This window comes from Camelus ferus, chromosome 17, assembly GCF_009834535.1.
Source record: "Camelus ferus isolate YT-003-E chromosome 17, BCGSAC_Cfer_1.0, whole genome shotgun sequence".
NCBI lineage: Eukaryota > Metazoa > Chordata > Mammalia > Artiodactyla > Camelidae > Camelus > Camelus ferus.
This window is the reverse complement of record NC_045712.1, coordinates 28910930-28937832: the sequence shown is the minus strand read 5'-3', so window position 1 is coordinate 28937832 and position 26903 is coordinate 28910930. Positions and strand designations below refer to the sequence as shown.

The 26903-nt window shown below is 49.7% G+C and overlaps 1 pseudogene; it reads left to right on the top strand.

Annotated features, from left to right (window-relative positions):
* The first annotated feature begins 98 nt into the window (after positions 1–98).
* LOC116657179 lies at positions 99–22381 on the top strand (annotated as a pseudogene).
* Positions 22382–26903: the final 4522 nt, after the last annotated feature.

The window sequence follows — 26903 nt, the reverse complement described above, 5'->3', positions numbered from 1 at the left end:
TAAGTGTCTTCCGTTCACTTTATTTGTACACTTTTGTAATGCGTCTGCTGTGTTTGCGGCACCTAGTCGAGTCCTGGGAACCACAGCTTTGTCAGTATGCTTCCTTTCCTCAAGTCTTCTGGGAGGTCAGTTGTTTAAACCAGTAACTGCAGGACAGTGAGGTCAGTTCTGATGGTATCAGGCACTTGTGGGATGCTGTTACAGCGCAGAGAAGAGCACCCAAATCGGAAGGAACTGCTGCGTGGGCGTGGGGGTGGTAATGACGTCTCATTGTAAACGCTGGCGTTTCCGTCACTTCTGTGTGGCCTGGTTCATTTCTAAGGTCAGACTTCAGTGCTTCTGCACCCACGTGGCTCGGCTGGGTCACGTCTGCCAGTGCTGCACGAGCTTTGTGACTGAAAGAAACCATTTTGCACTCTCAGATCACAGGCCATTAACGTTGAGAGGTCTAAAACAACATCTCAGTGCCACAGGAAAACAAAGTGGCTAAAAGCAAAGTGATTTTTATTTCTAGCTTCAGTCAGCACTTAATACTTGAAAGGTAAAGGGGAAAGTCTGAGTGAGTGTTGCAGTCGCTAAACTTTAAGATGGGGCTTAGAACCCTGGACGAGGTAGGTGGTACCATTTTGAAACAAAATTTGATCTGTGGATGGCTTATCTGTAAATATGCTGAATGTGTGTAAATCCATTGTCTGTTACAGGGCGCGAACATGCACACCATTTTAAGCCACGTGCAAGGAAGGTGCTTTCGGTAGACATTGTGTAAAAAGGTTTGTTTTCATTATTTATCATACTGATTCCTGCAAGTTACTGGAAAAGGGGACGCAAGGACGGGCAAGCGGATGGAGTTGGTCCTTATGTGAGTGGACAGGAGAGAAGCCTTCACTCCGCCACCCCCACACTTTGTCCTCGGGCCTTAGTGGTCCCAGGATGTCACCTGTTTACAGCAACCCGTTCACTGTTGACACAGTGGGACTGTGGTTCTGCCTTTAGCCAGTGGCTGATCCTTTGGGTCACCCTTTCTGAGCACTCGCTGAAGTGTAGATGGTGGTGAAACAGGAAATAACTTCCGTCGTCTGTGGAACACAGCACGCCAGGCAAAGGCATTTTGTCTGCATATTCCCGTGCACTCCGGGCGACAGCTCTCCCGCGGGACGTTAAGAGAAACCGAAGCTCCACAAGCTTTCATCCAGCGGTCCAAGGCATGTGGGCATGTGGGCCGGGCGTGCGGCGCGGCCCTGGCTCCGGTATCCCCCGGCCAGGGCATGACGGCTGCTGCAATTCTCCCTATGCTGGTTTTTAGTGGCATCTGGTACCTGTGCTTAATTCTTGGACACTTTTTCTACTCCATTCTTGGTCATCCTTTTTTCTCCTAGAATCGATACAATACACTAGAACTTTTTTTGCTGTGAAGACTACTGTTTACGCACACGTGTTTCTAAAATTCATGAGCCTTAAAATGTGCACATAAAATTCAGCAGCCCTGCACCAACCTCCGCTCGCTCCTGGCCGCTAAGATGCAGGGAGGGGGCAATGAAGGTTTAACACCAGGGTGACCAGCCACATGTTACCAGATGGAGGGGTGCTGTGAGCTCTTGGAGCTCAGGCTGCCTGCCTGGAAGGTTGGAGCCGGGACTTGGGCTGCCACAGTCCTCCCCACCCAGGCCTCCCCTGCAGGTCCGCAGGTGCTGCCCTCTGAGGGACTGCAGTCGGGGCCCTGGGAGCTGGGCCTCGGGCTTCCGAGGCCACGGTGCACTCTGAGCCAGCTGGATGGCCGTGGTCATTGGAGCCGGTGACTCATGGTTTCTGCCACACGGTGTCCCATCACTCAAGGGGAGCCGTCTGCTTGTCTTTCCTCTGGATCCTCTCCAGCAGATGCCATCCCTGGATCCCTGCGTCAGTGGCTTCCTGGGAGGGATTGCTGTGAACTGTCGTGGCTTCAAGCAGAGAAAGCTGGACAGACGGAACCTGGTGCTGCACACTCGGCTGTGAGATGACTGTGCCCAAAATGAAATCCAAGTAAGTTGAGTATCCCACTTCAGACTAAAAATCATTAGCTACAGTGGACGGTTGTCGCACATTCTAAATAGTTTTGAAGGTCAGCGCAAACTAGGCTGTTTTCACACACCCTTTATCACATGCACAGGCATGCCATGGGATGTTGCAGGTTTGGTTCCAGACCACAACAAACAGCACCACAACAAAGCGCGTCACAGTCTGTTCATTCTCCCAGGGCACATAAAAGTTACGTCTGCACTGTACTGCAGTCTGGTAAGTATGCAACAGCAGTACATCTGAAAAGGTGCACGCCTTAATTTAAAAGTGCTTCATTGCCAAAAAGTGCTAACCACCCCCTGAGCCTTCAGTGAGTCTAATCTCTTTGCAACAGTAACATCACAGGTCTCCGATCACAGATCCCCATAACAAACAGAACAATGAAAAAATGGGAAACGTTGCAAGAATTACCAAAATGTGGCGGGGAGACATGAAATGAGCAAATGCTGTTGGAAACCGTGGCGTCGGCAGACTCGGTGCAGGGAGGCCACAGACCTTCAGTTTGTAAACACAGGGAAGTGACGCGCGCCCACCTACGTTGCAGCCTGCAGTCGGGGGCGGGGGGGCCATTCCGTCGTGAGAGCATGCGCCAGCGGGGAGCAGTGCTCCCCGGGGGGGAGCCACTGAAGGTCCCGGGAGTGGCCTGCAGGACCGAGAAGCCCACTTCATGTTGTGCCCCTCCGCTCTGCTGAGCTGTGTGGATTTCATTCTAGGGCAGGCCCTACCCAGGAGCAGACCCAGGCTTACAGCCCCCCTGCTTGCCAGTGCAGACGTCTCATTCTGCGCTGGTTCGCCTGCCGGTCCGCAGCTAGTCACCGTGGCCGGGAGAGCGGAGGGCTCCCGCTGGCCGGGCCTGAGCCACGTGCCCATCGTGGAACTAGGGTAATTGATCCCTACCTGAGCCTGTGGACTGAGTGTGCAGGGGGTACTTCTCCAAAGGGAACCAAAGGAAGGGTGGATGCAAGCTGGAGACAGTGCCCTTTGTGTAAGGATAACTGGTGGTCTCTAACTCACAGGAAAGTAAACCCCTGTGCTATTTGATTGTTAGTAACACGTTTTGGGGATACACCTCATAGCAGAGACATGATGATTTGAAGCCATTGCTCAGGGATCCAGCAGGAGGCCCTGCAGCACCCTGAGGGGACTCAGGGCCGGTAGAGTTCAGGCTCCTTCCAGGGCTGGGCCTGATGGTAGCTAGAGTCCTCCTGTGGGTTGAGGTGGGGGACCTGCAACCCGAGGGTAGTCGACCGAGTGTGGGTACTGGCGTCCTCGGAGCTCTGAGGAGGGCGGGACACATGGTCGTGTGCGTGAGAAACGCTGAGCCCCACCCGACAGGCTGCTGCTTGTGAGCAGGGGCCATCGGCACAGGCCCTGGCACAGGCCCTGGCACAGGGCTGAGGGTGTGTCCCCAACAAACGCTAGATCTGAGTAATGAGGCCGTAAGAAAGCCATTGGCAGCCGTGTGGGTGGAAGGGGTAAATGGTACTCTTTGTTCCAGCTTTATTGAGGCATAATTGATGAAATTATAAGATGTTTAAAGTGAATGTTGTGGTGATTTGATGTAAGTACACACTGTGAAAGGGTTCCGCCCATCTGGTTAATTAACACGTCCATCACCTCGTAGTCATCTTTTTTTTTTTTTTTTTTGGTGTGAGAACTCTGAGTTCTACTCTCCAAGCAGACTGCGGTTGTATAATAGTTTTGTCACTACATTTCACGTTGAATCCTCAGACCTTATTCATCGTATCCCTGAAAGTTCGTACCCCTTTACCTTCCTCTCCCTGTTTCCCCCACCCTCCTGCCCCTGGAAACCACTTTTCTACAAGCTTGCCTTTTTCCTCTTCCGGGTCTCATGTGTAAGGGATACGTGCGGTGTTTGCCTTCAGCTGGTTCCTTCCCCTTGGTGTGCTGCCCTCGGGGTCTGTCTGTGCTGTCGCAAACGGCAGGCTTCCTCGTTTCTCATGGCTAAGTGACACCCCACCATGTGCATGACATATGTGTGTGTTATATATGTATGTCTCACAGCTTCTTTACCCGTTCAGGGCAAATGGTACTTTGAAAGGTGAACTTTGCACGTTTTCCCCAGATACTTGCGGTGTCCTGCCCGTGCTGGACACTTCCTGCCCCGCCAGCCCTCTTGCACCGATTGCCGTTTACCTGAGGATGGCAGTGCATGCCAGCGGTGGACACCCAACTAGGTATCAGGTTGCATGGAAAACTAACACCAAGAAGTGAGGAGGCCAAGGCCAAGTGTTCCAAATTCCTTTTAGATCCATGGCTCAATTTTAGTGCCCAGGGCATGTAGATTCTTATTTTCTTGGCTGCTTCCAGAAGTTCCCTGGATGTGGAAATAGCGTGCCCACCGCGGGTTCTGATACTGGTTAGTTACTATAGAGGAGTTTTCCTCTGGCTACAGTGCTGTGGGGATCTGGGCTGTGACTGTTGACGGGACCCCCAGAGTTGCCCCTGGTGGGCTGGAAGACGGACCGTAGAGTATGGGAACGTGGTCAAGTCAAATAAACCTGCTTTCAAACCCCAGCTGTGCCATGTACCAACTGGGCAAAGTATTTACGCCCTAAGGCCAGCCTGTGAGGATTGGAGAGCGTTTCTATAAGAAGCCTGGGACAGAGCCTGGAGTGGCACTGACATATCGCAGACCCCAGGGTCAGGAGCCACCCAGGTGGAGGCAGTACTGAGCTGAGATGAGTGGGAAGCCACCCCACTGAACACAGTTCAGTTTACTCAGGTCACTCATTCATCTTAACCCCAACCGTCCCCACTCTTTTTTCTCCCTGGAGAGTTTTCAGGAGGACCATGAGGGAAATGATTTAATTCAGCCAATTAATTTTATTATCAGATGTCTTCTCGGTGCCAGGCTCTGTCAATGAAGAGCTGAAAACACACTGAGTGCCCAGTGCTGGTTGCTGTGAGGGCCGCAGAGGGGAGGGTGACCGGGGGCGCAGCAGAGGAGCTAGGCGGAAGGTTGTCTATGGAGGTAACACTGAGCAGCCGTGGGAGCAGCAGGAGGAAGCCAGCCCTCTGGGGGTTTGGCAAAACAGCGTCAGTCCAGGCACTGGAAGCCATGCAGAGTCCCTGAGGCAGAGGCAGCTTTGCCCAGTCCGGGGTCGGCCAGGAGACCGGCAGCTGCAGGAGAGGGAGCCGGGTTCCACAGGGTCCCTGGAGTGACTTGACATGCAGTCTGCACGGCCCTCCTCCTGATCGCACTCACGTTTCACCTCCCGCTTCTTTCTTTCTCTCTGTTTTGTATTCAAAATGCGTTTAGTGTGCTGGTTTCCCAGTCAGTTCAGCCGGCGTCTAGAGCTGCCCTCTGTGAGCCCTGCTTTTCCTCCTGTGGGCTGGGGAGGAGCGCAGAGCCAGGGCACAGAACCGCCATCCACGGCTCCGACAGGCGCCTCATGGCCGGCAGGGCACGCCCCCCCCCCCCCCCCCCCCCGCCCTCAAGCAGGAACAGGGGCTGCCACCGCGCCTTCTCCTCCTGTTTCCTCTCCTCTGGAGCGAGATGAAGGGGATCCTGAGCCAGAGGCATGTTGTCGCGGGGAGGGGTCACCACCAGGAAGGGGTCTTCCACCTGAGGGCAGGCTGGGGACAGCAGGGAGTCCGTGACTGTCCACTAGGGGACACTCTGCTCTCCCTCCCCTCGGGGGGCCTGGTTGGAGATCAGCTCTCTCCTCCTGTGTCTTGTGAGTTCGGGCGAGCCGCTCACCCTTCCTGGCCTCACTTCTCACCTGACAGGGAGTGCAGGGGGGAGTCTGACCCAAGGGGCTCCTGCTGTGGACCAGCTTCTCCCGGGGGCACACCTGCACCGCGTCCTCGCTGTTAGCAGCAGGTGGCGCTGTGCTCTTTGCTTTGCCGTTTCCACTTCTCGTGGTTGGCAGTCAGTGTCTGTTAACGTTGGCCAGCGAAGTCTGTGTCCTTTATTTCCTTAACGCCAAACGGTTTGCTGAGCTCATGTGCCAACCCCACGATACCTGTTGCTGCAAGGAGTGAAGCAGGAAAGAAAACAGCCTGCCGTTCAGGCCCCAGGGAGCAAGTTGTAGGATAAAATGCCCTTTGTGCCCGCATCTTGTTGCGTTAAAATGAGATTGTTGTCGACAAGGCCACATCCCAGCAAGATGACTTTTGTCGTCTGTCCTGGGTGTGCATGGAGTCAACTGGTGGTCAGAGGGAGCCTTTGTCTGGGTCTGAGGCTGGATGCCTCCACTCTTGTTGAGCAGATCCTTCCACCTGCTCGCAGCTTCAGTTCCTTCATCTGTACGACGTCCTTTCAGCTTCAACCTTGTGTGCTGGGGGGAAGGCCTGGGGTCATGCTGTTACTGATGAAAAGAGCCTAAGTTTGGAGTTCCTGAAAAACCCTTGCTTATAGTACCCAAAAGCCAGCCACGTGTGTGCTGGGGAAGGAGTACAGACTAGGAGTCAGGAAGCCGAGTGCGCACTTCCCAGCACCACCACCTGCTGGGTGAGCAGCAGACCGGCCCCTGAGCCTCGGTTTCCTCTGCATGAAATGGGGACAGCAGCAGTGTGGCCCCCTGAAGAGGGCTGAGCATTCGGTGATGTCCCCAGAAGACCGAGCTCGGGGCCTGCGCACAGTAGGAGCTCAGTACACCTTTGTTTTCCTCAGTTAAACTGGCGGCGCCACGTAGCGCGCTTCCTGTGTCGCCCTGCCTGCCCTCAGGCTCTGTGGTTGGTGCGCAGGACCAAAGGCCGTCCGTAAGCACGTCTCTGTCTCGTAACGAGGATCAAAGCCGTCCTTCGTGAGTTCGTAGTTTCTGCCTGGCTGAGTCCACTGCAACAGGAAAAAGACAGTAAGGGTCTCGCTGGCCTCTCCCTGCACTGTTTCCCTCCAAGGCCTTTCCAGGTTGAGGAGCGCTAGAAACTGGAGTGGATGAAAGCTAACCGTGCTAAGGACGTGGGAAGCAGACGGAGGGGCAGGAGGGCCTCCCCTTTGCGGTCTCGACCCTCTGCCGCCTCAGTTCTCAGCAGTGTTTTCCTCAGTTCACCTCCAGGGAGTGAGAGCAGTGAGCGGACCCGGCTCAGTGCGCAAGGTCACCCGTCGGCATCATGAGATGAGGACATCACTGTCAGCTCCTGCCCCGGAAAAACCCAGGGCTCAAATCGCCGAGGGAAAGGACAGGTCGCCCTCGTGGCAGGCTGACAGGGCTGCTTGCCGGCCGGGGCGTGTTGCTATAAATGACCCCGGGGCCACAGCTGCCCCGCTCTTTGCCCTGGGCGGCCTCACCGCCCTTGCATGCTCAGGACAGCAGAGTATCACCGACAGGTTTTTTTTTTTTTTGGTTCCATTTCCTAGAAGAAAGGTTACCAACTGCCAGAATCAAAATAGAACGTGGATTGTGTCACAGGAGTCCTGTCCGGTCCAAGTGCACTCATGTTGTGCAACGGCCTCGAGGGGGTAGGCAGATAAGCAGTCTCAAAGTTATTATCACTTTGTTGGCGCTGGCACCACGGAAGGCCTCTCGTCAGCCTCTCCCCGTGGGCTAGTTTGCTTCTGCCGAGCTGCATGTCAAGTGAAGCATGTTTTTAGTGCCCTAGAGGGACAGCGTCACTTAGGTGAACCCGATGCCAGAACCCTCACATAAGGAAGGAATCCTTTTGTTAAAGGGAGCGGTTTTTCTCAGCTTGATCCATTTCCCAAGTTCACAGTTTCATACGTTTTCTATATTTTCTAATTGTTGGCTTAAATTCTTTATTATTAATGGTATGATAGCGTTTTCCATATGGTAGTGAAGTACCCGTGGTAACTTTCTGGAAGAACAAATGAAAATTAAATCGAAGAATTCAGAGCTTCACAGATTTGCCCTTAACAAACATGATGAATACTATCTTTTTTTTAATGGTGAAAAACATGACATAAAATTTACCATCTTAACCACGTTAAATGGACAGTTCAGTAATGTTAACTTAACTTAACTTAATATTGACGCTGGTATACCACAAACATGGAGTCTGCTTAATGCAAAGCCCTCCTGGATGTCTTTGTCAACAGCTAGAGACGTCCCCTGTGCCCAAGGCTTCCCCCCAGGACATAATACTTTATTCCTCTGCCTAAACTTACTTTTCAGAGATTTCAAAGCTTTGGAAAGAAATGCTAAATAAAATCCATGGGCACTGCTTAAAATACGGGAGCAGTAAGAGGAGGCTGTGAAGCTAGTTTACCCTTCATTCATCACAGTCCAGACTCATCTGGGTACAAAGCGCCTGGACCGGCGTAAGGAGAGCTCGGCCCCAGGACTGTCAGGCTAGGGTCACCGCTTAGGTGTTCAGGTCATGCCATCCTTGCCTAAAGCCTCCACGGCCTCCCATCCCACCAGGGTGGCCTCCCCGTGCCTGGCCATCTCATCCCCTCCCACCCCGTCCCTGCCCACCTCTCTGACCTCACTTCCTTCTGCCCAGCCACACTGGCCTCCGTGCTGGGCCGTAGGCAGGTCAAGTTCCTTCCCTCTTAAAGGCCTTTGTATTTCCTCCTACTTCTCCCTAAAACAATCTTCTCATCTTGTACCGAGCAATAGAAACACTTAACGAAACTGATGGCATTCTCAGTGCCCAGATCACATCCTATGCCAATTAAATCATAATCTCTGGGGTCTTAATGTTCAGTGTTTAAAAAAACAAACCAACAAACAAAAAAGCCCCCAGGAATTCCAACGTAGCCACATTCGAGAACCAATGTCCTATATCAGCGGTTCTCCAAGTGTGGTCGCAGATCAGAAATGGTAGCATCGCCTGGAACCTGTGAGAAGTGCAGACTCAGCCTCACCCTAAATGTCCTGAGTCAGAAACTTTAAAAGTGGGGCTCAGGAATAGGTGTTTGAACAAACCCTGCAGTTCTGATGCCTGCCTGAGTTTGGGAACCGTTGTCCTAGGTCCTTGGGGCTCAGGGTGTGGCTTGTGGACCAGCAGCGTCGGCATCACTTGGAAGCTTCTTAGACATGCAGAGCCTCTAATGCCATCCCAGCTGGTGGTTCCAGCTGGCTGAACCCAAGTCTGCACCTTGAGGTCCCAGTGACTTGTGCACGTTAACGTCTGAGCAGCCCTCCATCTTTGTCCCTTGCAAAAGCAGTAACATGCCGGCAGCAGGCGCCCACCTGGCACCTGGATCTTGGATTCTAACTGTCTTTTAACACCAAAAGAACCGGGCTCACTGGAGAAAAGGCTGATTCCAGGGCCAGTGTGGGGACAGTGCAAGATGAGCCTCAAACACCTTGTGCCGGAAAGCAGGCAAGTGCTTGCAGAGTGATGGGGACACGTTAGAAGACCCAGGGCCTGGTTAAGGGGCCCTCACTGCCCAAATCGGAGACACATCTGACCGAAGTGGATTATAACCTGTTGGATAAAGTAAAACCCAATGAGTCGATAGTGCTGTAAAGAAATGAGTGATTGTGTGAGTAGGTGAAAGAGAAGGAAAAACTTCCTTGTACTGGACTGCCGGCTAATAACCACAGAGGGAAAGATGGAGCGAGAAAACCGTCCGTGATGCTAAAACCAACAGGTGCAAGTCTGAGGAACAGAGCTTCCGTATTCTAGAAGTGCCTCCCCACAAATGATGTGCTAACTGCAAAGGCAACAACGGTAGCTTTATAGTGGGGAGCCTGGCGGAGACCACCTTCACCCAGCAGTGGAAGTTAGCACCACCACGGGGACAGCCCAGCGACACGTGCCTCCTGCTGTGATGTGCTGAGAAGGGGCGCAGCGTCCCCACGGGGGCGCTCCGGCCCAAAAGGCACGCCTGCACCTGTGCCCCAGGAGCATCAGGAAACCCAGAGAGGGCATTTCACAAAGTCACCGGCCTGCACGCTGACAAAAGGTCAAGTTCGAGAAAGACTAGGAATGCCTAAGGAATTATTCCGGATTGAAGGAGACTAGAGACGTGAGGACTAAATGCAGTGTGAAATCCTGAACCTGGGAAAATACATGTGGTTTTACAAGGTAATTGTAGGAGCAACTGACAAAATTTAAATATGGACTGTGGGTGGGTGAGAGAATGTTCTTATTTCAGGAGATACACGCTGGAATGTAGGGTAGTGGGGAGGACGTTTGCTTTATGTACTCAGATGGTTCTGAAGAACGTCTGTGCGTGTGTGTGTAACGTGTATATTACATATGTAGACAGAGAAGAGAGAATAGGGCGAAACGTGAACAGTTGGTGAGTCTGGAAGATTAGAGTTCCTTGTACTATTTTGGAAAAACAGACCTGTGAGAACAAACACCAAAATAAACCAAGGAAGAAGCACTGATCCAGAGCACTCCTGCTTCCAGGGTCAGTCTGAGTCTTGCCCTGGTCATTCAGGTCTCTGCTCCTCTCTCACCAACTCAGAGCCGCAGCCCCCGCTGGCCACCCTGTCTAATGGAGCCCCCATCCACCACTCTCAGACCCTCTCTGTCATGTTACCCGCTCTCTTTTTCTCCTAGCCCTCTGTTGGCGTGTAAAATTATTCTCATTTATACATCTGTCTGCTCATTTACTGTCTCTCCCCACTAGAATGTAAGCTTATAGCGTGGAGATTCTGTCCTGACACATCCCCCAGTACCGTGCCTCCAGCTAAGAGGCACCTCAGCTGCGTCTGCTAAATGAATGAACAAACGAACAGATCTCCATCTCCTCGTCTGTAGGACGAGGGGCTCTAGGAGGCGACCCCAGACTCCTTCTTGGCCCTGACGCTGCCAGAGGGAGTCAGGCCATGGCAGAGCCTCAGTTTAATGAGCACCTCCTGTGTCCTAGGCGTTTATCTACAGTCTCTCACTGAGCCTTCACAGTGACCCTGCAGCCCTTCTCGAGTCATTCATTTAGCAGACACATACCGACTGCCTCTTACCTGCTGGGCACCAAGAAAACGCTAATTAACACGACAGACACAGCCCTTACCCCCACGGAACATGCCAGGTTAGCAAGAGCTGGCCGAGAAAACCAAGACTCAGGTTGCCCCACTTGCTGAAGTTGCACAGCAAGCACAGGGCAGAGCTGGGAAGGTAACCAACATCTCAGTCCAAAGCCCAGGCTCTCCTGCTGCTGGTGACATGCTCCTCCGAGGAGCTGCTGCTGTCAGTCGGTCCAGTCCTCGGGTGGCTCCCTCGGCGGTCACACCACCTTTGCCCCGTTCCCTGGCAGAGAAACAGGGCGTGCTGTATCGCAGCCATTTCTGATTACGTTTTTCATCATTCCACGGCCTCCTCGTCCCACTTACTTCAGATAAGCAAGAGTCTGTCCTGCTTCATTGGGCAAAGGTTCAATTCAACCCAAGAAGTAATCTAAGTGGGAGATGTGATCAAATACCCTTGCCAGGAAAATAACTGAAAAAGTGGAAAACCAAGAAACAAAATAAAAACCCACTTCAAAAATGTTTAATGAAGAAACTGAGCATGAAGAATTAAAACAATGTCAGACAGCTGGGAAACATCCTAAAAGATACTCAGTTTTTCTTCAGTTCATTGATCCTTTCCCTCCTTGAAAGCCTTCTCTGCCAATTAATCACTCAACTTACTACCAGACCCTGTTTCCCTGTTTATCATTTTGAACCTCAGGAATCCCTCAGTAAAGACCACAATAAATGTCCCTGGTTAGCAAGACAAACATTTGTCTTAGAGGATCAATGAGTGTGCTGGGAGGTCTTGGATTCCTGGGATTCAGAGCATGCCTTTGCCCTTGATTTGCTGGGTGACCTTGGCTTCTCTATGCCTGGGTTTCTGAAGCTACACAAGGAAAACAATGTACCCCCTGAACTGTGCTCTGAAATTGCTCTGGGTTCCCTGCTGGAAAATGGAAGAGGGTATTTGGCCAAGGATATGATTTCTCTATGCCCAGAAATGCCTCCCCTCCTCCTTCTGGAAGCTAGCTAATTGCGGCTAGAACTGAAATGCATTCTCTGTGGGCATCTCAAGTGGATTCCGATGGGAATGTCCAGCGGGTGGGTGAATAAAAGCGACACATTAACAGAGTTTTGTTATTCTAGGGAAAAATGTCATAGCTCCATTTTTTTGTGGCCCCAGTGTTAAGAGTTGAGGGGGGTGGACAAGAAAACAGTACTGTTCTTTGGAACTGTGATTCACAGTTGACTTACCCATGAGAGAAGCTTTTTTGTCACTGTCGAATGACGTTTTTCCAAGCAAGCCCAGCAGCTGACTGACAACCGGGTGGGTGATTAAATGACCCCCCCCTTTGTGTTTAGTGAGTTCCCCATCACTGGAGGTAAGTAGGGATAGACTGAAGGAACCCTCAGCAGAGGGTGGAGCAGAGAAAGTTCAAGCACCAGAAGAGGGTTTCAACTAAGTACCTTCATCCCCCTCTAATCCTGAGACTCGGGGATTCTAGTCCCTTTCGGTGTCACATGCTCTTCTGAAAGGACAGTCCTCGCTATGCAGCAGCACATGGGGACAGAGGGCGGTGACGGATGGGGTCACGGGAAAATTTGAGATTCCAATCACACAAAGAATGGATGGCTTTCTATCCGCTACAAAGCATGAACCAGAATGAGGACCCCAGGAGAAGAGGGTGAGTAGGGTGTTGTGCGTTTGAGGACACAGCTTTCAACAGGAAGACCTGCACGGACCATGGACTCTGCAGCCTCAAAGGGATCTGGTGCGGCCACTGAGACCCCTCTGGGTGCAGCTTCCAGCCGCAGAAGCCCCATCAGTGATTAGGGGCCGGTGGAGCTCCAGAGAGGGTGAGCACGGTGCTGGAAGTTAGGGGCTGTACCAGCTGCTAATCAGGTCCTTATTTTAGAGTAACGACCACCATAATGTGCACATGTGACGCACAATTTGCCTCGCTCAGGCACCGGTTCTCCGGGAGAGCTGCTGAACGCCTGTTTCCCAGGTGAAGAAACTGAGGCTTCCAGAGAGAGTGCAAGTGGTGGCCCCAGTGCTCAGACTGCAGCCTGTTCTTGGGATCTGTGTTCTCTCTGCTCTGTCGACGGCCTTGACTTACAAGTAGGGAGTATTAACCCTGCTCCTGCGGATAGAAGAACTGAGCTCCGGGAGTGGAGGTAATCATGGGCAAACCGAGGTTGGACTGATCGCAGATGTCCGGCAGATGTCCTGTGAGAAGAACCTGGTAGAAAGCCAGGCCTGGGGGACGTCTGACCGGATCCCTTCCATCTGCCGAGGAGAACCAGACTCGAAGGGGAAGCAAACTGCTCAAGGGCAGGGGCGGGGCGGCAGCGGCCTGGCAAAGAGCCCCGAGCCCGGGCCCGCAGGCTGTGCTGTGAACTGCCTGCAGGTCAAGCAGGGCTGGATCTGTGCTGACCGCCTCCCGGCCGCCTGTGGGCTGGCAGGGATGCCCAGCCCTGAGGCTGCGGTGGAGGCTTGACTCTGACCTTGGAGAGTGTCTGAGAGGCCAGGGCAGTGGGACTGAACTGGACTCCCTTGTGAGGATGCAGACCAGCGGGCCGGGCCCTGGGGTCAAGGTGTCCCCGGCCCAGAATCTGCCCGTGCTGGCAAACCTGGGCAAGCTGGGGGTATAGGTCGAGGGGCAGGGAAGAAACATGCGGCTTTGTTTGGGGGAGGGGGAGCCATTGTTCTCGGATGTCCCCGCTCATGCTGCACCTTCTTTAAAGGCTCTGCCAGTAGTGTGAGGCCTCCCTGGATCTGCCTGAACTCCCTTCTCCCCCTCTGGCCGCAAGAGCCAAGACCCTGACGGCCTTTTCTAGAAGCCATTTAGGCACCAGGCCCTACACTTGAAACTCCACTTGCAAAATCTGACCTAGGGCTGTCCCAGCTATCCTGGGACCAATGCTGTCATGGGCCAAGGCTCAGAGAGTTAGTTAGTGCCTTGCCCAGGCTCACACAGCTGGTGACAAAGCCATGATGGCAGCTCTGCTAGGATGGGGGTTTCTGACTCCTCTGGTCGCTGCTGTATTCCCAGCGCTTGGCACATAGTCCTCGAGTGAGTGTCTGACGTCAGTGCCGTGCCATTGCCCCACACCTCGCTGCCTCCTCAAAACCCCCGTGATGGGAGAAGTCAAGTCTGAGTGAGAGCAGACTTAGAGGATTTCAGTCAAGAATGAATCCACGAGGTCCTTTTCTGTGGGTACTTTTTATGCTCACCAAATATGACGATGAAGAAGGCTCCCTGAAAAGAGTGTAAATTACATTGCACACATTTTTACGGCCAGTAATGAAGGCCGCTGTGGGGTTCATTCTTCCCCCTGCAGGCGCAGCGAAGTGCTTGTTAGTTCATCGTGCGTTTTGCTTTCCTGCAACGTGCTCACTAACATATACACTAACAGGCATTCACTTTTCCGTTTGGAGATGGTTCCTTTTTGAAATGGTTCAAAGCCGTTATGATCTTACAACTCAGAGTCTCTAAATCATTTTCCTCAGGCCGTGAATCTGTGACTTCACAGTCAACCCAGATTCTGGTAGAACAGAAAGGTTAATCTGTATATCCTCAAATTTCCAAGAAGGAAACTCGAGACCAGCTAGATTTACAGTAGAGTGCCCTCTGTTGACCAGCGTGGTCCAAGTTCACTGAATGTTCTGTTACTGGATCATAACCATCCATCCACTCATGAACTCTCATTTTCAGCAACTGGAATTCTATAAATTACAACTGAACTCCATCTAAACTTTACTGACCATAATTATTTTTTCTTTCATGATTCAGAGTATAGTTTACCATCTTGCCGAGCCCCACGCCAGAACAGTGGCTTTTGAATGAAAACTCAGAGCTGAAAGGGATCCTCAGATTCCCTAATCTAACTCTTCCCAGAGTCGGCTTCACAAAACAGCTCCCGGAGAAGACAGTGCACCCAGAGAAATCCCCCTTGCCAAGTCAGTTTGGGTCCTGCTACCGCTCTGCCTTCCTGTCCGAGGGGCACCGTGCGTGAGAGCAGACTGACGTCTCCAAGAAGTCCTGCAGGAAATGTACTTTTGTATAACTTTGTCCCAAATTACTGGACTTGGGGATGGGGGGATTTTTTTTTTTTAATTTCTGAAAAATGCCTGGGAAAACGCTTTGGGAGCTATCAGTCCAGTCAGACCTCCCCCCAACATGCGCGCACACGCGCGTGCATGCACACACACACACACACACCACACACACACACACACCCCTACCCATTTTACAGATGTGGGAAGTGAGGTTCAGAGAGGGGAAGAAAGTGGCCGAAGCTGGACATAGTTCACGGCAGAGCTAGGCCTGGAACCCCCACATTTCTCAGCTCCTAGGTTCCTAATTCATATCAGCTACGATGCCCAGGTAAGGTCAGTGGACCGGAGATAGCCAGGTAATAAGGGGTAGATTGACCCAGCTTTTATTGTACCAAATAAACTGGCTTTGAAGCTTCTTATGCTGAAAAAGATAACTGTGGAACAAGAAAACTTTGCACACGCCCAGGTGACTTCCTCTGTTCTGTAGCACAGTGTCCTTACAGGGCCCCTTCACCGCTTATCCAGCTGCAGATAACTTCTTATCCGGCAAGTTTGGAGTAGTTGGAAGATGAGGTGGGGCTGGTGATCAGGCCATCACGTTGGAGTGACTGATTATTAGTAACAACAATCATAGCCACTTACTGAATGGGGACAGGATACGTCAATGGTGACAGTGAGCTTGGGAGCCACACACCCTGGGTTTGAATCCTGGCCCTGTCACGAAGTGACTGCGTGATCATGGACAAGAAATGCAATCTCTCAGGGCCCCTGGTTCCCACTGGGAAGGGGGATATTAATAGCACCCACATTTTCCTGGCACCGCACTCCCGAGAGGGTTTTGTGTTGCGATTTCTTCATCGGGAACATTGGGTCACAAGCACAACAGCTCCTGTCTTGGAAGAAGGATGTTTTCCAAAAGATCGCACAGACGCTCGCAGGCAGCTGCCTCACAGACCTGGAGGAGCTTGAGCAGACAGCTCAGGAGGTGCCTGCAGGCCGGCCCGCAGCAGTGAGGGGGTGGGGGGAGAGGTCTGGGCAGAGGGAAGTGAAGAGCTGCTTGGTCCACACAGCCGATGAAGGGCGTATTTTTAAAGGATAACCGAGGCAAAGAGCAGCTACAGAAGACAAATAGATATGTCAACTGGGACTTTTCATTGACAATTGATGAAAAACCAGCTCCAACTGGCCCAAGAAAAAAAAAGAAAGCTCAGCCACCCTGCCCCTTTCCGGAAATTTCCAACAGACTTCCAGGGCTCGTGGTGGATGACGGGCCTGCCCAGGTCACGTGCCCCTTATTGATACAAATTATTGATTTATAATCATTTTATAAGTTGTGTCAAATTCCAGTGTAGAGCACAATTTTCAGTTATGCATGAACATACGTATATTCATTGTCACATTCTTTTCTCTGTGAGTTTCCATAAGATCTTGTATATATTTCCTTGTGCTATACAGTATAATAGATAATAGATAATGTTTATCTATTCTACATTTTGAAATCCCAGTCTATCCCTTCCCACACCCACCTCCCCCTTGGCAACCACAAGTTTGTATTCTATGTCTATGAGTCTGTTTCTGTTTTGTATTTATGTTTTTGTTTTTTTTTAGATCCACATACGAGCGATCTCATATGGTATTTTTCTTTCTCTTTCTGGCTTACTTCACTTAGAATGACATTCTCCAGGAACATCCATGTTGCTGCAAATGGCATTATGTTGCCAGTTTTTATGGCTGAATAGTATTCCATTGTAGAAATATACCACATGGTTTTTTATATTAGTAGAAAGAGCTCATTTTTCCAGGAGTCCCCTCCCCAAAGTTCTAGCATTGCCTGGGACACCTCCATTAGGAACATTTTCATGAGTCTGAACTTCTCTTTTTGAAAGATTGGTTCCTCACCCTTATCCCATTAAGCCTTAAGAATATGTTGTATCCAGACCCAACTTCCAGGAGCCAGTATCTGCTTCTCATTGCCTTTCCTGCCAACAGTGCTGCAGCCAACAGCACCGCCAGAACTTGCAAAGGATCTGACTTGTCCCCATAAGATCCCACATCGCCTTTTCTTACACCAAGGGACCCACTTAATGACAAAGGATACATGACTGGGCAAGTGACCCCAGGACCATTGACCTTCCCATGGAATGCATCATTGGAAGCCACTGTTGGCCTGCCGAAACGTTGCAAGGGCCTCTAAGAAGCAAAGTTAAGATGCCAGCCTAAGGGTAATATTCTGCAAGATGAGGGTGCTGGGTTTTTTTTTTTTTTTTATTACTAAGGTAGAAGTCACATAACATAAAATTCACCATTTTAGCCTTTTTAAAGTTCAGTGGCTTTAAGTTCATTCCTAATATGATGCAACCATCACCACTGTCTAATCCCAGAACATTTCATAGCTCCGCAAGGCAACCTTGTACCCATTCATCAGTCAATCCCCATTCCTCCATCACAGCCCCTGACATCCACTTTGTTTTCTGTCTCTATGGATTTGCCTATTCTGGACATTCCATATAAATGGAATTGTACCACATACGGCCTTTTGTGTCTGGCTTCTTTCACTTGGCAGAATATTTTCAAGGTTCATCCATGTTGAAATACGGATCAGTGTTTATTCCTTTTTATGAACAAATAGTATTCCATTGTATGGATATACAACATCTTGTTTATCCACTCATCCGTCGATGAGTATTGGGTTGTTTCTGCCTTTTGGTTATTGAGAATAGTGCTGTTACGAAATTTTTGTGGAAGTTTTAGTTTGAACATCTGTTTTCAGTTCTTTTGGGTATGTACCTAAAGGTGGACCCCTGGACCACATGGTAAGTCTCTGTTTAACCAGGAGAGGAACAGCCAAAGCCTCTTTCTCAGCAGCTGCTCCATTCTACATTCCCACCAGCAGTGTGTAATAATATGAGTTCCAATTTCGTGATGTCTTCATTAACGTTTGTTATTTTCCCTTTCCTCACATCATAGCTGTCCCAGTGGATGTGAAGTGCCGTCTTCCTGTGGTCTGATGAGCATCTTCCCTTGTGCTCATTGTCCATTTCTGTATCTTCTTTGAAGACATGTCTCTTCAAGTCCTTTGCCCATTTTTTAAATTGGGTTTTGTGGTTGTTTTTGAGTTGTAGGAGCTCTTCATATATTCTAGGTATCAATCCCCTATCAGATATTGGCTTGCAAATGTTTTCTCCCATTCTGTAGGTAGCCTTTTCACTTTCTTGATAGAATCCTTTGATGTACAAAGGTTTTGATTTTGATAAGTCCGGTTTATCTATTTTTCTTCTGTTGCTTGTGCTTTGGTGCCATATCTAAGAATTTATTGCCAAGTCGAAAGTCTTGAAGATTAAACCCTATGTTTACTTCTAAGAGTTTTATAGCTTTAGCTTTTAGGTTTAGGTCTTTGATGTATTTTGAGTTAATTTTTTAATGTTGTAGGAGGTAAGAATCTAACTTCACTCCTTTGCATATAGTTATGCATGAAGTTCTCCCTTTGCCATTTGTTAAGAAGACTGTTCTTTCCCAGTTGAGTGGTCTTGGAACCCTTGTTAAAAATCAGTTGGCCATTGATGTATGGACTCATTTCTGGACTCTCAGTTCTATTCCATCGACATGTAGGCCTGTTGTTATGCCAGCAGCATAATGCTTTGATCACCATGACATTGTAGTAAGTCTTGAAACTGGGAAGTGTGAGTCCTCCAATTTTGCACTTTTTTCAAGATTGTTTTGGCTAATCAGGGTCCCTTGCAATTACGTGTGCATAAGAGGATTATTTCACACATTTCTGCAAAATAGGCAGTAGGAATTTTGATAGAGCTTGCAGTGAATCTGTTGATGTCTCTGGGGGAGTATTGCCATCTTTGGGTGGCTTTTTTCTTGACTAACTGCCCTAGGCAGAACTTCCCATACAATATGGAATAGAAATGGTGAGAGTAGACATCCTTGTGTTGTTCATGATCTTAGAGAGAAAGCATTTAGTCTTTTACCATTAGGTATGATGCTGACTGTGGGCTTTTCGTGGGTGGACTTTATCATGTTCAGGAATTCCCCTTTTATTCATAGTGGGTTGAACATTTTTATTATGAAAGGATGTTGGGTTTTGTCAAGTCCTTTTTTGCATCAATTGAAATAATCGCAGTTGGATCTTTCCCCCTTTTTCTATTAATACGGTATATTTCATTGATTAGCTTTTATATGCTGAACCTTGGGATACATTCAAGTTGGTTATGGTGTATAATCCTAATATGCTTCTAGAATGTTCGCTAGTGTCATGTTGAGGACGTTTGGCTTATTCCTCTCCCTCTGTAGGATTTATTCTCGCTGCTGTCACACTTGTTGTGTGCTTGGTTCTCTGTTCTGAATTACGTTTGTAAAGTTTACATTTTTTGTTGTATACAGCCCCTGAAGTCTCTGTTTGACAGCTAGTGATTTAACAAAGATTTCAGTGGCCATACATGGCAAAAAATAAAAATTTGTATTCTTCGCCTGAAACCACAACAGAAGCTCCCAGTGTATACAAATAGATTTCACGTATGTGTTGGGCCATACCTTCAAGTCTCAGCCAGGCATTCCACAGTTATGACTTAGTCTTTGCTTCCTGCTTGTGGAGAGCCTCAAGGTCAGCCAGGGGTGAGAGCGGGGGGCCATCTCAGGTCTTTCCTGCGCAAGCAGCCAGCCCTGGGCACGCAAGTGCTTCTAAATTCCCAGCAATATGTGGAAGCTTTTCAAAACCCGTATTCCTCAAAGTGTCTCAGTCTCTAGTCTTTCCTCCCAAGCCTTTTTTTTTTAATTGAAGTATAGTTGGTTTACAAGTTTGTGTTAGTTTCTGATGTACAGCATAGTGATTCAGTTATACATGCATTCCTTTTCATACTCTTTTTCATTATAGATTATTAAGAGATATTGAATATAGTTCCCTGTGCTATGTAGTAGGACCTTGTTGTTTATCTATTTTATATATAGTAGTATCTGCAAATCTCGAACTCCCAATTTATCCCTCCACCCCCTCCCTTTCTCCCTGGTAACCACAAGTTTGTTTTCTATGTCTATGAGTCTGTTTCTGCTTTATAAAGAAGTTTATTCGTGTAAATTTTTTTTAGATTCTACATAAAAGTAATACCACATAGTACTTTTCTTTCTCTTTCTGATTTACTTCACTTAATATAACAATGTCCAGGTCCATCCATGTTGCTGCAAATGGCATTATTTTACTCTTTTTATGGCTGAGTAGTATTCCATTGTATAAAAATACCACAACTTCTTTATGCAGTCATCTGTCAATGGACATTTAGGTTGCTTCCATGTCTTTGCTATTGCAAATAGTGTTGCTGTGAACATTGGGGGTGCATGTATCTTTTTGAATTAGAGTTGCCTCTGGGTATGTGCCCAGGAGTGGGGTTGCTGGATCATACGGTAAGTCTATTTTTAGTTTTTTAAAGAATCTCCATACTGTTTTCCACAGTGACTGCATCAAACTATGAACTCACCAGCAGTGTAGGAGGGTTCCCTTTTCTCCACACCCTCTCCAGCATTTGTCATTTGTGGACTTTTTAATGATGGCCATTCTGACTGGTGTGAGGTGATACCTCATTGTAGTTTGGATTTGCATTTCTCTGATAATTAACAGTATTGAACATTTTTTCATGTGCCTATTGGCCGTTTGTATGTCTTCATTGGAGAATTGCTTGTTTAGGTCTTCTGGCCATTTTTGGATTGGGTTGTTTGTTTTTTTGTTATTAAGTTGTATGAGCTGTTTATATATTCTGGAAATTAAGCCCTTGTCAGTCACATCGTTTACAAGTATTCTCTCCCATTCCAACTATATTCATTTCAGTTTCCTTTGCTGTACAAAAGCTTGTAAGTTTAATTAGGTCCTGTTTATTTATTTTTGCTTTTAGTTCTATTACCTTGTTAGAATGCCCTAGGAGAACATCGCTAAGATTTATGTCACAGAATGTTTTGCCTGTGTTCTCTTCTAGGAGATTTATTGTGTCTTGTCTTGTGTTTAAGTCTTTAAGCCATTTGGAGTTTATTTCTGTGTATGGTGTGAGGGAGTGTTCTAGCTTCATTGATTTACACGCGGCTGTCCAGCTCTCCCAACACCACTTGCTGAAGAGACTGTCTTTTCTCCATTATGTGTTCTTGCCTCCTTTGTCAAAGATTAACTGATCTTAGGTGCACTCCTCCCAAGCTTTCTGATCTGTCTATAGTTTGTTCTAACTATTATTCTTTGCCTAAAGTGGCAGCAGATAATGCATTTGCCTTTAAATATTTCTGACAAATACTCCCTGAGAACTGCCTCAGTCCTGGGAGAGTTCAGTGGTAGCGGAAATAAAGGGCTGGTCTCAGGTAGCCACAAGACAGGTCGAAACCAACAACCCCAGTTCTTTGAGAATCAGATCCACTCTGCTCCGTTATGTGCTAGACATTATACCAGGAATGGAGGTGGTTGTCTTCAAGGCCGCTGCTGAGTCAGGGTCAAGCAAAACACCGCAACACTCTCTTACCAAGATTCTGGTGGCTTTTTCAGCCATCCTGGAGCCGGTGGAGGCCTGCTGGGAACCGGACTTCTAAAACAATCAATATGTCTGGAAGGCTGTGGTCCAGGGCCATTTTTGCTGGCTGTGAGCGAGGTCTCTGGAACCAGAGGGAACACATAGCTCTTCTTAAAACTGAAGGTGTTTATGCTCAAGATGAAGTTGAATTCTGTCTAAGCAAGAGATGTGCTTATGTGTACAAAGCAAAGAACAACACAGTAACTCCTGATGGAAAACCAAACAAAACCAGGGTACTCTGGGGAGAGGTAACTTAAGTTCATGGAAGCAGTGGCATGGTTTGCACCACATTCCACAGCAGTCTTCCTCCTGAGGCCGCTGGACAGATTCCGTGTGATGCTGTGCCCCTCGAGGATTCGTGCTTACTGAGAATTAAATAAATCAAAGTGTGGATTTGTATAAAAAAATTGTGGTAGTTTTCCCCCTTTAATTAAGCATTCTCCTGGTTGCTATGAACTTTTTATTGGTTAATTCTTTTGCCAGTTTGTTTGCTCCTTTTGTGAAATAATGAGGCTTTTACAGTTCATTACTCTGCCATTTTCACTCTGGGGTGCTGTCTTTTAAGATTCCGTGTGCACTTGGAAACAGCAGCCAATATCCGGTGATGGGGCATCCTGTGCACTAGGTGGGAGCCAAGGAGTGGAGGTAGAAGAGGCCCTGTCTGTCCTCACTCCTTCGAGGAAGCTTAGTGTCTTGCTCCTGATTGTTTTCATTTCTTTGCAAGCATAAAATAGTGGGCACTTAGATGCGCAGAGCGGGTTAGTCATTGAGTGGCTGCCGTTGTACTTGGAATGAACAAGAAACCCCCAAAGCCTGCAGGACCCTGCAGGGTCTGACCCGGCCTCCCCCCGCTCCCCGTGGCCCCGGCCCCCGTCTTCCTCTGGTTTACAGCACGCTATGCCCAGTCCCACATTAGAGCCCTGGGCGATGCCTTCCACCTGCCGTGCCCTTCCCACCACCTGTCACGTGGTAAGGTGTCACTCATCCTTCAGCTTTCAGCTGTAAGGCCACTTCCTCAGACCCATTACTTCTCTGAAACTGTCCATCAAGGACAGCAGTGACTTCCAAGTCGCTAAGTCCCATGGTCAGTGGTCACTCCTCATTCTCTCTTGACTCCTCGGCAGCAGTGGCCACTGCTCTGACTGTCTCCTCTTCCCGACCACCCTCACTCCCTTGCGGATCTCGTCCTGCCCCATGCAGAAGGTTTTAAATGCCCCCAGGAGGTTGACAACTCCCAAATCAGTGTCACTAGCTGGGCCTCCAACCTGGACTCCACGCTCTGTGTTCAGCTGCGGGCTGGCCAGCCCCACGTGGGGAATCAGAGGTGTCAGACTCAGCCTGTCCTGAACCAAACTCCCAATTCTCTCATCCTCCCACCCTGCCCCTCCTGCTGTTCCCCCGCCTCAGTAAATGGCGGCTCCCTCTGCCCACCAGCTCCGGCCAGAATCCCAGGCATCCCCTAGACTCCTGCCTACACCCAGTCTACCAGCACTGTCAGAACCGACCCCTGCCTCTGCCCTGCCTTCCGCAGCCCTTTCTCAACCCTGCAGCCTTGAGGGTGTGAACGTTTTGCTTTTCTGCCTTTAAAACATATGAAGAGGTTAGTAGGGAGTCAGGGATGAGCTGTTCCTTTAGAATTCCAGTTGAAGCATGACTTTTCATTTACACCAAAAGTCTAAGTGACAGCCTAAGTGACATTTTAAATGATACGTCTGGTCATGTCGGTTCTTGGCTCAAAAAACTCTAGTGACTCCCATCTACTCAGAATAAATCAAGTCCCAACAACACGCACAAGGCCCTGCGTGATCTACGCCATCTCCCCCTCCTCTCCTACAGCCACCACCCGCCCCCGCTGCTGGTTCCTCTGATGTTCCTTAGATATACCAAACTCACTCCTGCCTCAGGGCCTTTGCACTGTTTCTTTCCTGCCTGCAGGACCCCTGACAGATGCCCTAAGGCTTGCTCCTCTATGTCTTCAGATTTCTGTTCAAATGCCACCTTCTCTGCAGTACCTTCCTTGACCACCCTGTATCAATAACCCAAGTCCTCAGTCTCCCCTTGCCCGTAATCTGCTTTATTTTTCTAAAGCACTGATCACCGTCTGACATTCTCTCTACTCAAGATTTTAATTTCTCTGCGTTCTCCTTTCTCATCTGTTTTATCCACCTCCCCCAGCTGGAAGGTGAGGTCTGTGACAGTGGGAGCCCCACGTCTGGCGACCCCTGCAGCCCCCGCGCCTGGCACAGGGCTGCCAAAGGAATGGACAAGGCTGTGCCCAGTGCGTCGGTTCGACAGCATCCATGAGCACCTGGGTTTATCTTCATTTCCGCGCGGGTCTCAAGGACACGTTCAGGAGCTCATATAGTAATTAGAGTTGTGGACTGAAAATGTTTGGGTTTTTTAATCATTTTTTGTTATGAAATTATGTATAGTTTTGTTCCTCTAATTTTGAGGTTACCCAAACATTCGTGTGTTTAGCATTGCAGCTTGTGTTGGAGACGACTATGAAGTATGTGAGCCGCAATCAACTCTAAGCACGCTTCTGTTCCTCAGGGGCTTTGCTTTATTTATTCCTGTTTAGTAAGAACATGCTTTTATCATGACGCTGTGCTCCAGTAAAATTCTTCTGCATGTTATCCTCTCAAAAACAAATGATTTTTTTTCTCTAGAGTCACACTTTAAATTTACAGCAGCCTTCAGAATTATGCCAGACATATAACCTTTGGCTCAATGAATTTCAATGATTGGATTTTTAAAAACACATCAGTGGAACCAACCGGTTTTCTCTTTGAATCACGTAATATCATTGATATAAAACTGCCATCATTTGATAGTTCTCAAGCTGCCTCTTCTGATGGAACCAATACGTATCATTGTCATTTTATTTTTCATGGGTCCGCAAAGAATCTAAAACTGAAAATGAGTGAAATTATTTTTAAAAATACATTTGATGTAAATGAAAAGCCATGCTTCAACTGGGACTCTGCAGAGCTGGCTCAGCCCCGACTCCCTGCTGACCCCTGTGTCAGTTCTTGAGGCAGAAAAGCACACCGTTCACGGCCTGGAGGACCGCGCTCCTCCTCCTGAAAGCCTGAGCCTGCCGCCGAGGGCGACGCGCCTTCTTCCCGCAGACCAGAGGCTCCGACACCGCCTCCCTGCGGGGCCGCAGGCAAGCCTGCCCTCTGGCTGGGTCTCATTCTCTCCCTCCGTGAGGCCTCCGAGGTCTTCCAGCTCGGACATCCCATGGTTTGTTTCCGCCGGGGAGATGGCGTGGCGCTGACGTTTGACCTCACTGGGAAAACATGCCAGATAAGCAGCTGTCCCAGCAGCCTTCATCTTCACCTCCATTCGCTCCCGCGAAGCCCAACGCCAGAGCTTCTGGGACAGCCTCCCTCATTGATAAAGTGTCCCGTAACTTCTCAATGAGCCCACACGCTGTAGCTGCAGTGATAACGGGCTATATCTGGCCCGCTCGGAATCCTGCCCGAGCGCCACGCGGTGCTGTGGCCGGGGGTTATCTGCTGAGCATGAATGGCCAGAGGCAGAAAAAGCACAAGGAGCCGGTGCTGGTGAGAAGTGGAAGTGATTAATTCACATCGCATGCCCCAGCGCTGGTCTCAGCCAGTGATAGGCAGAATGTATGTTGACAGCTGCCTTGGAGTTCACACCACACCGCCAGCACCCTGCAGGAAACAGATGACTTCAGCACGGCTCTCAAGCCTGTTGACAGCTCAAGCTTTCTGATAAGGTTGTCAGAAAATGAAAAGGACAGTCCTAGGAAGTCAGAGCTTCCTGGCCGTGGAGGTGTTCTGGTGGAGGAGGGCCACGACGGATGGGATGCTGTAGAAGGGGTCACAGCTGTGCTGGGCGGGAGCCTCGTCTGTCGTGTTCTCCGTGACAGCCTCGCACCCCCCGCGGCACCTCTTCTCCCTGCCCCGGGGCTAGGCCGCAACCGTATACCAGGCAGCAGTGAGAGCCGGCTGGGCTGAGCCTTAGAAGGGGAACCAGGACCCCAGAGTCAGGATGGGGCCAAGTCCAGAGATGATCAGGGAGAGGGAGGAGCTCAGGGCAGGGAGCGTAGGCTGCACAACAGGGGACATGAGATGGAATGAAAGCTAGTCAAGACCAAACAGGATGGGAGGTCAGAGACAGGAAGTGGTCGCTTTTATAAGCCTGACAGGGTGTGATGCTTGGTACTCTGGCCTGGCTTTAAAAAATACCCAGAAGTTGGTGCTCACAGTGTCTTGCTGCTAACACTGCACCGTGGAGCATGAGCTCAGAAAAATAGACACAACTAACATGAAACTACCTTTGTTACGTTCGTCTGACGTCGATTCCCCGCTTTACACAGCATCAGTGAGAGGATCATACTGCGTTTAGCCACGGTGATGTTACTCTCTGGGCATAGGATTAGAGGAAGCCATACAGTGGCAGCTTTCTAACCTTCCGTCTCAGCAGAGCCCAAGCAATAAGCTATACCAGACCCCTGCGGGCTGCCCACGCGGTCTGTGCTATCAGAGTTCGCCTCGCTGAATCGCAGGAGTGGAGGACGCAGCGTGAGCTGCGCAGGTGCGGAAGGAGCCATCGGCGGAGCCACCCACCCTGCTGCTTATTCCCGGGACAGCCCCACACCTAATCTTTTCCACTTCGATGTGCATGGAGTTTCCAGTCAGGCCAGAAAGTGCACTAAACGCTCCACGTTCCACAGTCCCCACCGCCGAACCCCACTGGGCTCTGGCATTGGTCTGAAAAGATCCTGTCCCCTCTTTCTACCCAGAGCGTGTCACAACAGAGAGCCTGACCTGGGCGGGGTGGTTTGAGGAAACTGGACGACTTCCCGGCCCCTCGTGGTCAGGTGTCCATGGCCTCATCCTTTTGTTTAAAGCAGATTCCTGGAACATAACCTGTTTTCTGATAACTCAAAAACACCTCCAATGCCAAGTGGGGTCCTTTGGGGTCACATCAGTGGACCCTCCGGGCAGCCTATCTTGACAACAGGCGAGGCCACCTGGGAGAGGCAGACAGCAGCCGTTTTCCCGGGGCCTCGGGGGCAGTTTGGATTTCGAGCCATAGGCAGTTGTTAGAGACTTCAGAGCAGGGCAGGGCATGATCTGATAATTCATTTTAAGAGGATGCCTCTGTCAGCAGAGTGGCTCTGGCATCGAGGGAGCGGGGTGTGCGGGAACCTGCTTTGGAGCTACTGGAGTGTCCATCCGTCCGTCCACTCATTCATTCATTCATTCTCCACGCCTTGCTGCCCTCTAACTCTGCTACGCTTCCCCACCCTCATGGAGCTTATGGGAGAAAGACAGTGAAAAAGGAAACAGAGATCCGTTCAAGTGGTGATAAGTGTGGTGCAGAAGACAGGTGCTGGGATCAACAGTGACTGGGGAGGGAGGCTAC